Below are 12,679 nucleotides of genomic sequence, written 5' to 3' on the forward strand. Positions count from 1 at the left end.
ACCCAGTAATATAGAACTTAAACAAAAATGGAAATCTCAGCCACTTTATCACAGTGTTTCTCAGCCAGTGGGAAGATGGACAGAAGCATGAAGCTCACATACAGATTCCTTTTAAAGCACAACCAGGAAATGACAGAGCTTTGTCACATGGCCACACAGCCAGGCAAGGCTGGAAAGTCAGCCTTCCACTGGGTACCAATGTTCCGAGACTAAAGACAGGGGTTCTGCTATTAAAGGAAGAAGGATAAAGTGATATTGGTGGACAATTTGCAGGCTCTGCCACAGGTAGAAATAAAGTAAGACAAAATGGAACTCAAATTAACATATCAATCTGCTTGGATCAAGATAGCAAAAAGAGAAGGACTAAAGAGAACTTTAGATAAATAAAATAAATTAAATAAAGAGGGGCAAACAAAGTTGTGTATACTGGAAGGAAGGATTGGAACAGGAAAGGAGTACGTAGTCTACTTTCTAGTTTTTAAAAATTCAAGTCCAAAGTAGCTGAAACAGGGCTTAACTTTAATCAGCTGGGATACTTGATAGTAGGAATCCCATATGAAAATTCATTTTAATTGGGCTGGAATTGAAAATCTATAATTCTGTAGCCCTTTATTTTGAAATGCCCTTCTTTATTCGTGGTAATATCTTTGGTTCTACTTTGTTTTTCATATTAATATAGCATCTCCAGCTTCCTTATGGTTAATTTTTGCATGACATATGTTTAAAGCACATCTTTTTTTGATATTAAAAGATTTCTAGTAGACAACATGTAGTTTGGTATTGCTTGTGTATTCAGTCTGACAACATTTGCCTTTTTCTTTGTGCATTTAGACCATTTACATTTAATATAATTATTGATATAATTGGTTTTAAGCCTATCATCCTACTACTTGTTTTGTATTTGTCTCATGTGTTCTTTAGATTTATTTCATCATTTTCTGCTACTATTTGGATAAAAGACAGATTTTCTACTATTCCATTTATATCCACTGTTGGCTTATTAGCTATATATCTTGTTTACTTTTCTTTTAATGGTTGTTCTAGGGTTTATAATATGCACTTAAGGTATCATAGACTGCCTTGAAATAATATTATTTCTCGTGTAATGTGAAAAATGAAACGAATGTCCTTACATTTCCCCCTCCCATTCTTTGTGCTGTTGTGATCATACATTTTACTTCTACATATATTATAAAATCCCATTATACATTGGTTTCTTTTTGCTTTGAACATTCATTTATCTGATAAAGAAATTAAAAAGAAAAAAGAAAATATGGGCCTCTTTAAGTGCTCTTTTTTTTATGTGTAGGTCTATGTTTCCATCTGTCATTATTTTCCTTCTGCCCAAACAACTTGTTTCAATATTTCATATAGGAATGATTTACTGGTAATAAATTCTTTCAGTTTTTGCTTGTCTGCAAAAGATTTTATTTTGTCTTCATTTTTAAGGACTATTTTCACTGAATGTAGTCTTTTTCTCTTTTTAATAGTTTTAAGATGTTATTCTATTGATTTAAAGCTTGCATAGTTCCCTGCTCTAATTTTTATTACATAAAGTGACTTCTTTTTCCTCCAGCAGTGTTTAATATTTGTTTAATATTTTGTCTTTATCACCAGTTTTAAGCAATTTGATTACAATGTGCCTCAGTGAGGTTTTCTTTGTGTTTATACTGTGTAGTTCATTGGCCTTATTTCATTTCTGAGTTTATAGTTTTTATAAAATTTTTTAAAAACTTGAGCCATTATATTTTAAAAATAATTTTATACCTTATTCTCTTTTCCTTTTCTTTCTACTCCTCCTGTTACATGTACGTTAGGCCGCTAAATATTGTCCCCAAATCACTGTGGCTCTATTTATTTTCTTAGCAGTCTTTTTTCTCTGGATGCTTTATTTTAGGTAGGTTCTATTATTGTCTTCACGTTTACTGATCTTTTCTTCCACAGTGTCTAATCTGTTGTTACTTTCACCCAGTAAAACTATTACTTTATAAATTGTAGTTTTTATTTCCACGGCAAGGGTTGGCAAATTTTTTTCTAAACAACAAGCTAATAAATATTTTAGGATTCCCAGGCTAGTTTCCTCCTTTCTGGAACTCTGTCCTACAACATTCAGTTGCCACAGGTTTCTTGAACTCTGTTCTCTCTCCTTGATTCGTGAAGGCTATTACATATTGTTAGGGTTACCCTTCCTGAATGCAGTTTAGAAATTTCCTCCAGAAATTTTCTCTTCTTTCAGTAATTATTGTTTTTTGTTTTTGTTGTTTAATGTCTGAAAACTGTTAATTCATACATTTTGTTTAGTTTTCTGATTGTTTATTATGGTCAGTTAAGCCCAATTTTTGTTACCCCATCATGGCAGGAAGCAGCAGCCTTCTCAGCCCTCCAAAAAGGAGCGGTCACAAGAGAATCCCTGTTGTATATTTACATGCAGCTTCTTAATATATTCTTCTATGACAAAATGGCTAATTGTTTAAGCCTCTAACTAATAGATGTATAATAAGTGAAAGAATCCTGGTAGGTTTGGTGATGTCTGACCTTTTTCATGGAATGATGCTACTCTAGGTTCAGTAGTGGTTGACATCATGAGATTATACAGAAATAGTAGTTGTAATCTGAATTTTTTAAATGGAGAATTAATGTTCACTAAAATACATTGGGAAAACATTCTGCTGGATACTGGCCAGTTATATCACATGGCAGAGATATTATTGAAAAAATAATTTTTACTAAAAACTCAAAATGACAATAGCATGTATGAATTCAAAATTACACTCATTTATTTCCACATTAACACTATTTTAAATACATTTATGGTAATATTTTGAATGGACTGCAACTATGAGGGACAAAGGAGGTGTGTTTCTGGGTGAGGGTTTAGTGTGCATAAGCAGGTATTCTAAATGAAGCCTAGTAATTGAAGTTTGATGCATGCTGCAGGGATTCTCCTTTGACTTAAATATTGAGCAGCCACTCGAGTTGTAGCTGAAAGAATAAATATCTGTTCAACTTTGTCTTTTAGTTCCTCCATGTTGGAAGCAGCTAGGACTGGAGACTGTCTGGACCTAGAGTTGGTGCTCATCGTCCTGATGGTGAAGGAAAGAGCAAGGTATCTGAGTCATTTTGGAAGGTCTCTTTTTTGACAAACAAGATACTTTAGGGGGCTCTCTCTAAAAGGGTATATACACTGGGTACACAGTCATATTGGGGCTTCTCTACAGAGGATATTTCAGAAGTTTTGCAGGTGGTCACTGTATTGACAACCAATGCATCACTGGTTTTGTCAAAAGTGCAAGGCTAGAGTTGTCAAGTAGAGAAGCCAAGCATATTGAATATTGAACCTCAGTGCTGGTGTGACCTTGCATTGTGGGTTTTTTTTTCTTTTGTTTTGATTTTTGAGACAGGGTCTTGCTCTGTCACCCAGGCTGGAATTCAGTGGTGCCATCAAGGTTAACTGCAGCCTCAACCTCCCAAGCTCAAGTGATCCTCCCACTTCACCCTCCCAAGTAGCTGGGACTATAGGTGCACATCATCATGCCTATATGCTAATTTTTTTATTTTTTGTGGAGATGGAGTCTCACCATGTTGCCCAGGCTGGTCTTGAACTCCTGAGCTTAAGCGATCTGCCAACCTCGGCCTCCCAAAGTGCTGGAATTGCAGGCATGAGCCATGGTGCCTGGCCAGTGTTTGTGTTTTCCTTTTGTTGTTTGTTTTAGTGATGAAGAGAAGAAAGAAAATCAGTAAGGAAAATTCCTGTATAAAGGCTGAAATGTATTTTGTGTTTTTTCTTCCCATCATCCAGGGTTAGATAACCACAAAAGCACTCTTTTATAGCACTTAGGGTAAAAGATATTGTAAAATTATCCTCTGTGAAACACCTTAAGGTCATTCGAGACCAAAATTATTCCCACTGTACTTAAGCTTAGTTTCCATTTCTCATCTCCAGAAAAGTTGAAAGTAACACTACTTAGAAGTGGTCTGTGGACTGGGGCCAAGCCACAAAACATGAGCTACATGGACAAACCAAAAATAAGCATTTAGAAATTTTCATAAAAATGTTTGTAACTTTATGTCTATTCCTTTTAATCTAATCATAAAGAATTTGGACTAGTACTTTACACATCTTTTAAGATTTTGTTTCATATTCCTGATAACTTATTTCTCTTTCTTTTCTTTTCTTTTTCTTTCTTTCTTCCTTTCTTTTTTGATTTTACAAAAGTATTTGATCCACAATGGATTGGGGGAACAAAAAGAAAAAACATCTTGGCCCTCCCTGTATTATTTGATTTTTTTGCAATTTCTTATAAATCTATAATTATTTCAAATAAGAAGTAAAAACAAAACCAAAATAGGACAAAAGAAAATGTAAATAAAAAGCTGGTCCTTGACCACAGATAGTTAGAGAATCAGTAGCCTTGGACCCAATCAGCTACACGTGGGAAGAGCAACTTATAAAGGAGAAAAAACATCTTAAGGTCATGGTCAGTGGTTACGGCTGGATTCATCGGGATATAATGTGGTGCTATCTTTTTTATCTGTTGTGTATTGCTACAATAATGCTGTGTAAGAAAAGCAGATAAAAAAAAACAAAGCCCTGTGGCATCAAACAATAGACATTCATTTAGCTCACTGGCAACTCTTCTGGGCTGGAATCTCATGTCTCTGCAGTCAGCTAGTGGCTTTCTGGGAGGAACTGGTCTAGGATGGCCTCTCATGAATGGTCTGGCCCCAGTCCCTGTGGTCTCCTATTCTCCAGCAGACAAGCTTGGCCTTGTTCTTATGACCGTCACAGGGTTCCAAGAGAGCACACAGAGGAATGCAAGGCCTCTCGAGGCCTGGGGCTTGGAACTGGGATGCGGTCATTCTTACTGCAGGACCAGACTGGATTCTAGGAGTGCAGGAGTGTGCTCCACTTGAAAGGGCAATGGATAAAGAAAGGGAAAGGATTGGGGCCATTTTGAAACAGCTGACCAGGACCTGGCTCATTGTTTGAGCTTCCACATTCTCTGCGATATCAGGGTGATCTCAGATTCCAGATGCTAGTGCTTGTTGTCCCTACCCTAAGGACTGCTGATGAAATATTGCCCCTTTCCTTCAAGTAACCAAAATAGACACAATTAATTGATTTGTGTACTCTGCTCATTAACTCGAATGTGGCTTTTAGAATCTTTCAGAATTGGATTTATGTGTTGAAATCTATCACTCAATACTACAATTATGGACACACAGCAGGTGGCTCAGGAGTCCCACAGCCCCTTCAGAGGGTGCAGGACATGCACTGGTGGTTAGAGGTGGTGGTGACCATACCCTCTCAGATATAAATCTCGACCCTTCACAGGTTACTGTGGCCCAGTTACAAGGCCCGAGAGCATCTACTACCTATTGAAAAGCAGATTACAGCCAGACATTTGTCAAGGAAAATGTGTTCTCCCACATAGGACAAGTAGCCTTAGGTTGCACGTGGGGTCTTCCAAGCTTCTCTGGGTGAAGACACAGTGTTTTTCTGTTAGTTTTGAGGTTATCAATTATAATAGATGTGGTTACAATAATAGAAGTTCTCAGGAATGGCATAAAAGGATGCTGAATGCTTTAGGTCACACACTGGGTCTGAATTCCAAGCATTCATAAAATCGTTTTGTCTATGCTCTCCCACAGTCTTGGAGAAAATAAGCAGAAGGCATGGGGACTGGAAGTTGTGAGGTACGATGAGGCTTCTGCTGATACAGGAATGATGTCCTCACCCACTGGGCCATAGGAGTGGCCTCCCAGGATAAAAGAACATGGGGAGCCAGCACTGGTGAGCCATGGAGACTGGGTGGGGGCGGGGTGGAATTCCTTACAAGGGAGAAGGTCTCCCTACCTTGGCATTCTCTGAGGTTTGCCTCTATAACAATGACAAAGCTTCCAAAGAACAATTATGGAACCCTGGGGACTTCAGAAAGGCAGAAACTGTTCATCACCTTTTCCTCCGCAGTATCTCTGTGCTAGACACTATAATAAGAACGTCGCGCAATCATTATGAACATTTACCCCATTCCTGTGAGACTCTAGCCACATGTTAGAGAGAGCTGAGAAAGAAGTTTGTTGCCCAAGGTTCCACAGGGGTCAGTATATAGCTCAGATATGTGACACTGAAATTTATATCCTTAACCATTTCTAACACTCTATGGCCTTGTAAGGATTTGAGAACTGTGGAAAAGGCAGGGGTTAGTTTTGTTTGTCCCAGAGATAAACACAAACTTCCAAGGTGGACGAACTGCACAGACTTTGGATACGAGGGAAGGTTGAAGCAGCCATAGCTAAATCACAGGCACACCATGAACCTGAGCCACTTTCCTCTGCAGTCCATTGAAGGCACAACAGACCCCCTGTAGTCTTCCCAATGTGCTTTGGTCAACCAAGGAGGACTCAGCCCACTGAAATGCAGGCAGACTAAGAAGGGTGTCTGTAGGGGCCAGCAGAACAGGCTTCGGGGCTCAGATGCACGAAAAGCCTCTACAGAGGTGGGATTTGGAGATTGACAAGCTCCCTGGGGCTTCATAGAGGAAGAATTGCTCATTACACGAGTCCAGTGAAAGGGAGCTTGTGTGTATGAGAGCAGGCAGGGGAGGAAAAATACTATAAGGAAATAAATATAAACAGGTCCTAGAAGTCCATCTGGTCGATCATTCTGGGACAGCAACAGCAACCTGCCTGGTGTGAAAAGGTTCCCAACGTGGAAGCTGAGACATGGGCAGAGTTCAGATTTTAGAGAATGGTGTCCTTCAGCTCCCCAAAACCTCAGTTACCAGAACCAAGACAGACCATCAGAAGGGAAAGCCTGAGAATAAGGTCAGCTTGAGGATGTCATGTGATGATCCCTCAGTTCCCCCAACAGAAGCCTGTATTAGTTCCACTGCCCCCACACAGGCCTGAATCACTGTGGATTCATGCAGAGGGATCAAAATGTCCAGATATTGATGGCAGAAGGCTTGGGGCCAGGAGACAGAAAATCCAGATGGGTTTTATAGTTGAAAAGGGGAGAGATTTTTCTCATTCTTGGTGTATTCTCTGCCTCTATTTTGCTTTCATGGAGATCCAAGATTTCAGAAAGAGGGTCTGCCGAACTTTATTTAAATTTTTGTTCTTTTATGTTGCAGTATTTTGAATCAGTAAATTGTCACAGTTTTTTATTGGCTGGACCCAGGAAAGCATGAAACTGGCTGGAATTGCAGGAGATATTTGAGTTAGACACGTCAGAGGACTTCCTGGCCTGAAGGGCACCAGCATGAGGGAATAAAGTTATTTCTGTCGCTGTCATACTTGCTTTTTTTTCTCTGCCCTTTTCCTCTCTCTTTGGAACATTTTTTTCTCATTCCTCCTGCATTTCACTCACTGATTTCAGCCAGAATGAAGAAAGAGCTTCATTACTATGAACTTGCTTGTGGCTGGAGGAATTGAAGTGGAGACGCTGACTCCCGTGAGCTTGGAGACTGCAGGGATGACAACCTTATGTTACAGTGATGTGTTCTCATTTTTGTTGAGTATGACTATATTTCTGTACATTTTATTTCACCCTTTAAACATTTATGTTCCTGTGTTATGATTAATTAAGTGTAGTAAAATGAAGTGTTTGCAAAGTTAAAAAAAAAAAACCCTCACTCCTCTGGAGTTTTTGTACTGCACGTTCTTTTTGCTCTTGCCAGTCCTTATTTCTCTTTGCTCTTTTCTTCGATTTGTCACCTTTCTTTATTCCTTCCTTTTGTTCCTCTGGGCCGGTCCTTCAATCCCCACTCCATTAAAGGCCTTGCTGATGCAGAATACTTTCAAGGCAACAGGGGTTTATTCCAACTAGATAATCAACTGTCCTCTCTTTCCTCCTCTCCCCTCTCCTCCCTTTCCCTCCCCTCCTCTCCTCTCTTTTTCTCTTCTTTCATTTTCACTGATTTCATCTCCTTCTGTTTCTTCATGTCATCTGATACCTCCCATAATATGTTTTGGTTTTTGAGACGGAGTCTCCCTCTGTCACCCAGGCTGGAGTGCATTGGCGCGATATTGGCTCACTGCAACATCTGCCTCCCAGGTTCAAGTGATTCTCCTGCCTCAGCCTCCCAAGTAGCTGGGACTACAGGTGCGTGCCGCCACACCTGGCTAAGTTTTGTATTTTTTAAGTAGAGATGGGGTTGGCCAAGCTGGTCTCAAACTCCTGACCTCAAGTGATCCACCCACCTCGGCCTCCCAAAGTTGGAATTACAGGTGTGAGCCACAGTGCCCAGCCCCATAATATGTTTTATCAAGATAATAGCAGTGACGACCACAGTCCATCTGTAATGTCACAAACCAAGGGAAACCCAGTGAGAGAGGCCAGCAGATTTCTCCTGGCCCCAGGTGCCTATTCGGTCAGCTAGGAAGATGAGTTAGGAGCTAAGAACATTCTTGGATCATCCTCTCTGACATGCAGGCCGACAGTCTTAATGAAGTAACTGGAAGTACGAGAAAAATTTACCCCCACACTTTATTGCTTAAACCTTCCTATACTTAATTCTGAATCAGTCAGAAGAAAGGCTTTGTAGAATGTGATTTTAGAGATGCCTCTATACATGGTTTAGTAAATTTACTAAGTGCTTCTGAAAAGGACTTAAAGCTACTACTGAACAAACACTCATTTATCTAAGTCAGTATTTCTCAAACTTCAAAGCACCTAAGGCGCACTTGGTGGGCTTAGTAGACTGCATTTTCCCAGGCCTCACCTCTAAAGAGCCTGGCTCAGGATATCTGAGAAAGGAGCCAGGGAGCTGCATATTAAACAAGGTCCCCAGGTGATGCTGAAGCAGAAGGTTCACAGACTGCACTCTGAGAAGCCGAGTTTAAATGAATAAAAGCTGTCATTATTCTTGAGATGAAGGTGAGGAAAAAAATCGTGACTACTCCCTGATATCACACAAGTACTGAGTGCTCGCTGTATGTAAAGTTCTGTGCTAGGCACTGAGTGGGAGGCGAGGAAACAGAAGCCGAGGTCCGTATCAGCAGTTCGCCATCTGTCTTTAATTGCTCCTCCAAGTTTTGAAACAGGGCTAATTTATCCATGTCACAATGTGCTTGGGTACCCACTTCTGCATTCGCTTTCCTAGGCCTCCTACATTCGGTGTTTGACTACTGTATAAACACAGAAACTAATCAGGAAAATAAGGTAATACTTATATTATTAATGGTAGTAGTAATAGTAGGAGTAGCTGAATGCAGGTCCTGGGCTATGTCCAACTGAAAGATGTCCTGTGGTCTATATGAAAATGATGCTAAACACATTTCATAGCATGGCCTTTCTTTTAAAATTCTTTGAAAGTAGGAAAGATATCATGCATGCCTCCCTCTTGCCTTTGATCAGAAATGGTGTTTGCATGCCTGCCATTCTGCTTCTGACCACAGCTGGGATCTCGGAGCAGGGATCTCAAGGCTGCATCCCTGAGGTGGGCCTAAGCCTCAGTGGCTCCCACTGGGAGAGTTTCTCTGGTGGCTTTAAAACTCCTCAGCAGTCACCCTGATTGCATGAGATCTGCTTCTTGCCTTCCTCTCAATGACAGTTTAGTAGTCAAAGATGAGTGGAATGTTCTTGTTGCATGTCTCAGGGCAAGATCATTTCCTTCCCTTTGTTTCACCTGCGAACTGTGCACACCCAGCCTAGAGCCAGGCTGGTCAGATGCTCTGAAACACCCGCAGGCTCCTGAGAGGCAGAGGCTGCGGGAGCGCAGCTCTTCAGTCCTCGGGAGTGTGCAGCTGCCAGGTGGGGGCATCAGGACTGGGGGATGTGTGTGTGTGTGTGTGTGTGTGTGTGTGTGTGTGGGCGCGCGCGCGCACGCGCACTCGTGCGTTTGTGTGCGTAGTCACAGCTGTGCCCATCCCTGCCCCAGTGAAAGCTATGGATTTAATCCCCAAGCGTACTCAATGAATCAAATGCAGGTATTGTGGACCCCAGTAAGCCCATCCATGTACTCCAGGTAAGAAATGCTGGTCAAGGTAGAGAAGAAATATCTTTGTATTTCTTGAATGTACGTGGGGGACAAGGCCTAGAAAAGGTAGCTCTCAGAAAGGTGGGTGAGTCACAGAGGTGATTTGCAGCACCTTAAACTGGAAGTTCTACGGACACTGGGAGTTCCTTTATGTGATATTTTAATCGTTTTCACTCTGGCCTGACAGGGTTCAAAGTGTGCGTGAAAAAAAGTCGTTATTTAAAAATTAATGCATGTATAATATTTAATCACTTTTGTCCATTCAAAATATATTATACACATACATTTTTTGAGTGCCTATTAGTGTATTGCATAGGACTAGAGTGGAGAAAGGAATTACTATTTATCAATCAATTATAAGTTGAGTCTTTTAATCGATTCATTGCTTTTCACAATGATGCTGACGTGTTTATTTTTTACCCCCATCTTACAACGAGGGCGTAAAAGCTGAAAGAGTTTAGATTACTGACCCAAGATCACGCAGCTCGTGACAGTGGTACTGGTCTTGATTTCAGAAAGCCTTTTTTCTTTGCCCTCCGCCCTCTGCCCCGTGGCCTTGAACCACCCTCCTGTCAGGGGCCACGAAGGAATCACAGAACTGAGCACAAAATACAGCCCCAGGTGTGCCTCATCTGGTCCTCCCAGCAACCAGCCCAACTGGCAGCTGCAATCGGAATCACATCTCTACTGTAGAGAAGCCGAGTGAACATTTCCAGTTAGTGTCAGGGACAGTGCCAGCACCCAGGCAGCTGTATGCCTACCCCGTGTGCTTTCCACTGCCACTGTTATCTTACATTCCTACTGCGGACACCCACTACCTCCTGCAAACACATCCTGCTTCCGGCTGGTCCCTCCCACTGCCCTGCCTGCTCCGCTCAGAGGAGCACATCCCTGGTGCCTCACGGGATGGGCGCCTGCAATGCCTCCCTGACTCCAGGTGTATGTCTGAGGAGGTAACACCCTCCTCACTATTCATCACATAACAAAAATCTCTTCGGGAAAAAATAAATTAAATCCAGACCAAAAAAAAAAAAAAAAAAAAAAACGCAACCCTTTCCTCCGAGTTAATTAATTTGAGCACTATTTTCAGGAAAAGCGTTTCTTAAATCCCTATCGCTGAAGGCAATTTTCTTGCCACAGTCACTCCGTGTTCCTGACAGAAAGGAGCATAATCACTCCTTGACAGAAGGTGACTGGCAGAAAGAGGGCTGAGGGGAAAGTGAGTTTCTACAGCCATGGAGGAGCTGCAAGCGCCTCAGAGGACACCCCGCCCCCAAGGAGGCTCTAGCGCGTGACCAGGGAGGTCTCTCTGCAGGGCATGTTGACTGCTGTGTGTGTGTGTGTGTGTGTGAGGCATGTGTGTGTGCATGTGTCTGCGTGTGCATGTGCCTGTGCACATGTGTGCATGTGTGTGCATGCACGTGGGAGTGGTGTGCTGGTGGATGGAGAGAGTGGCAGGATCTTTGCCTCCACAGGGATCCTGGACACACATCGGATCCTTGACAGGGTACAGGGTTGCTGGCCTCGTGCAGGCTGGTTTGCCTGGGCCACACATGCTGGCATGTGCAGGGGTCTGCTGAACTCAAGGCTCCACCACGCATTGGAGGGCCACACGTCCTTGGTTCCCTCCATGCCTACTTTAGTGCCTCAGCATCCTTCCAACTGCAAGTTGGAAGTTGCAGCTGGGCTCTCTCGGGCTTGGAATCGACTGTTATTGATGGGAGAGCTGTGATGGAGCTTTTCCCACACCTGGAAATGGGGGTAAAATGTACGATCAGCATGGGGGAGCATGCCATTTCTCCTTCTGCTTGGAGGCAGCCAGAAAACCGTCTCAGCCTCAGTGCCCTTAGCCATTAAGAGTAATAATAGCTTCCATTAATCAAGCAATCAAGCACTAGGCTAAGCATTTTATGTGTTTGCATACATTATTTCTTATAATCTTTCAACAACCCTGAGAAGTTGCTATTCCAATCACTAGTTTACAGATGAGAAAACTGAGGCTCATGGGGAACATGACTCACGCAATTCATGCAACACAGCCAGAACTTGATCCCCAGAATACATTACTGTTAAAGCCCTGCTCTTAACCAGTCCACTCTGATGCAGCCCGCTGTCCAGGTTAGGCACTCCTCAGGCCATGGGCTGATGCAAAAGGAATGGTGGTCCCTGAGTGGCCTTGACTGGGAGGACATTTAGAATGAGGGGCTTCTTCTGTCCTCCAGAACTGAAGATTTATCTGACTTTGGATAGGGCAAGAATATTTTTCCTTCCCCAACTAACGGACAGAATTCATTCCTTCACTGGTGGGTGAAGTGATGCTAATGAGAGAGAGTCCTGTGAAGAGCAAAGCTACAACATCTGAATGTGCCTGTGTGCACTGGGGCCGAGGTGAAGAACAGCAAATGGTAGGCAAAGGCCCACGGGATGCCTTTGCTCCTTGCCAGTGTGCTTACATCATCGCTGAGGCTCAAATGATTCAAGAGTAAATTAAGGATAAAATACTTGCCTCTCTGGGTTTTGTGAGCATTAAATAAAATAACATATGTAAATGGCTGAACACAGTGCCAGGCTTAAAGAAGTGCTCAGGAAAGAGTAACTAGCATTATTAATTATTTCCTTCTCCAGGTGGTAAGTAGCAGTTCCTGCTGCACTTCTGCACCTGTAAGCACCAGGGCTTGGAGCCGGGTGTGTCTAGA

The 12,679-nt window shown here is 42.2% G+C and overlaps 1 long non-coding RNA gene across 1 annotated transcript; it reads left to right on the top strand.

Moving 5' to 3' along the window:
* The first annotated feature begins 3,019 nt into the window (after positions 1–3,019).
* LOC129525202 (uncharacterized) lies at positions 3,020–7,258 on the top strand. Its single transcript, XR_010135413.1, has 3 exons — positions 3,020–3,106; positions 5,653–5,794; positions 7,137–7,258. It is a non-coding gene; the product is annotated as an uncharacterized lncRNA (long non-coding RNA).
* Positions 7,259–12,679: the final 5,421 nt, after the last annotated feature.

The sequence above is a fragment of the Gorilla gorilla genome, chromosome 9 (assembly GCF_029281585.2).
Source record: "Gorilla gorilla gorilla isolate KB3781 chromosome 9, NHGRI_mGorGor1-v2.1_pri, whole genome shotgun sequence".
Classification (NCBI taxonomy): Eukaryota; Metazoa; Chordata; class Mammalia; order Primates; family Hominidae; genus Gorilla; species Gorilla gorilla.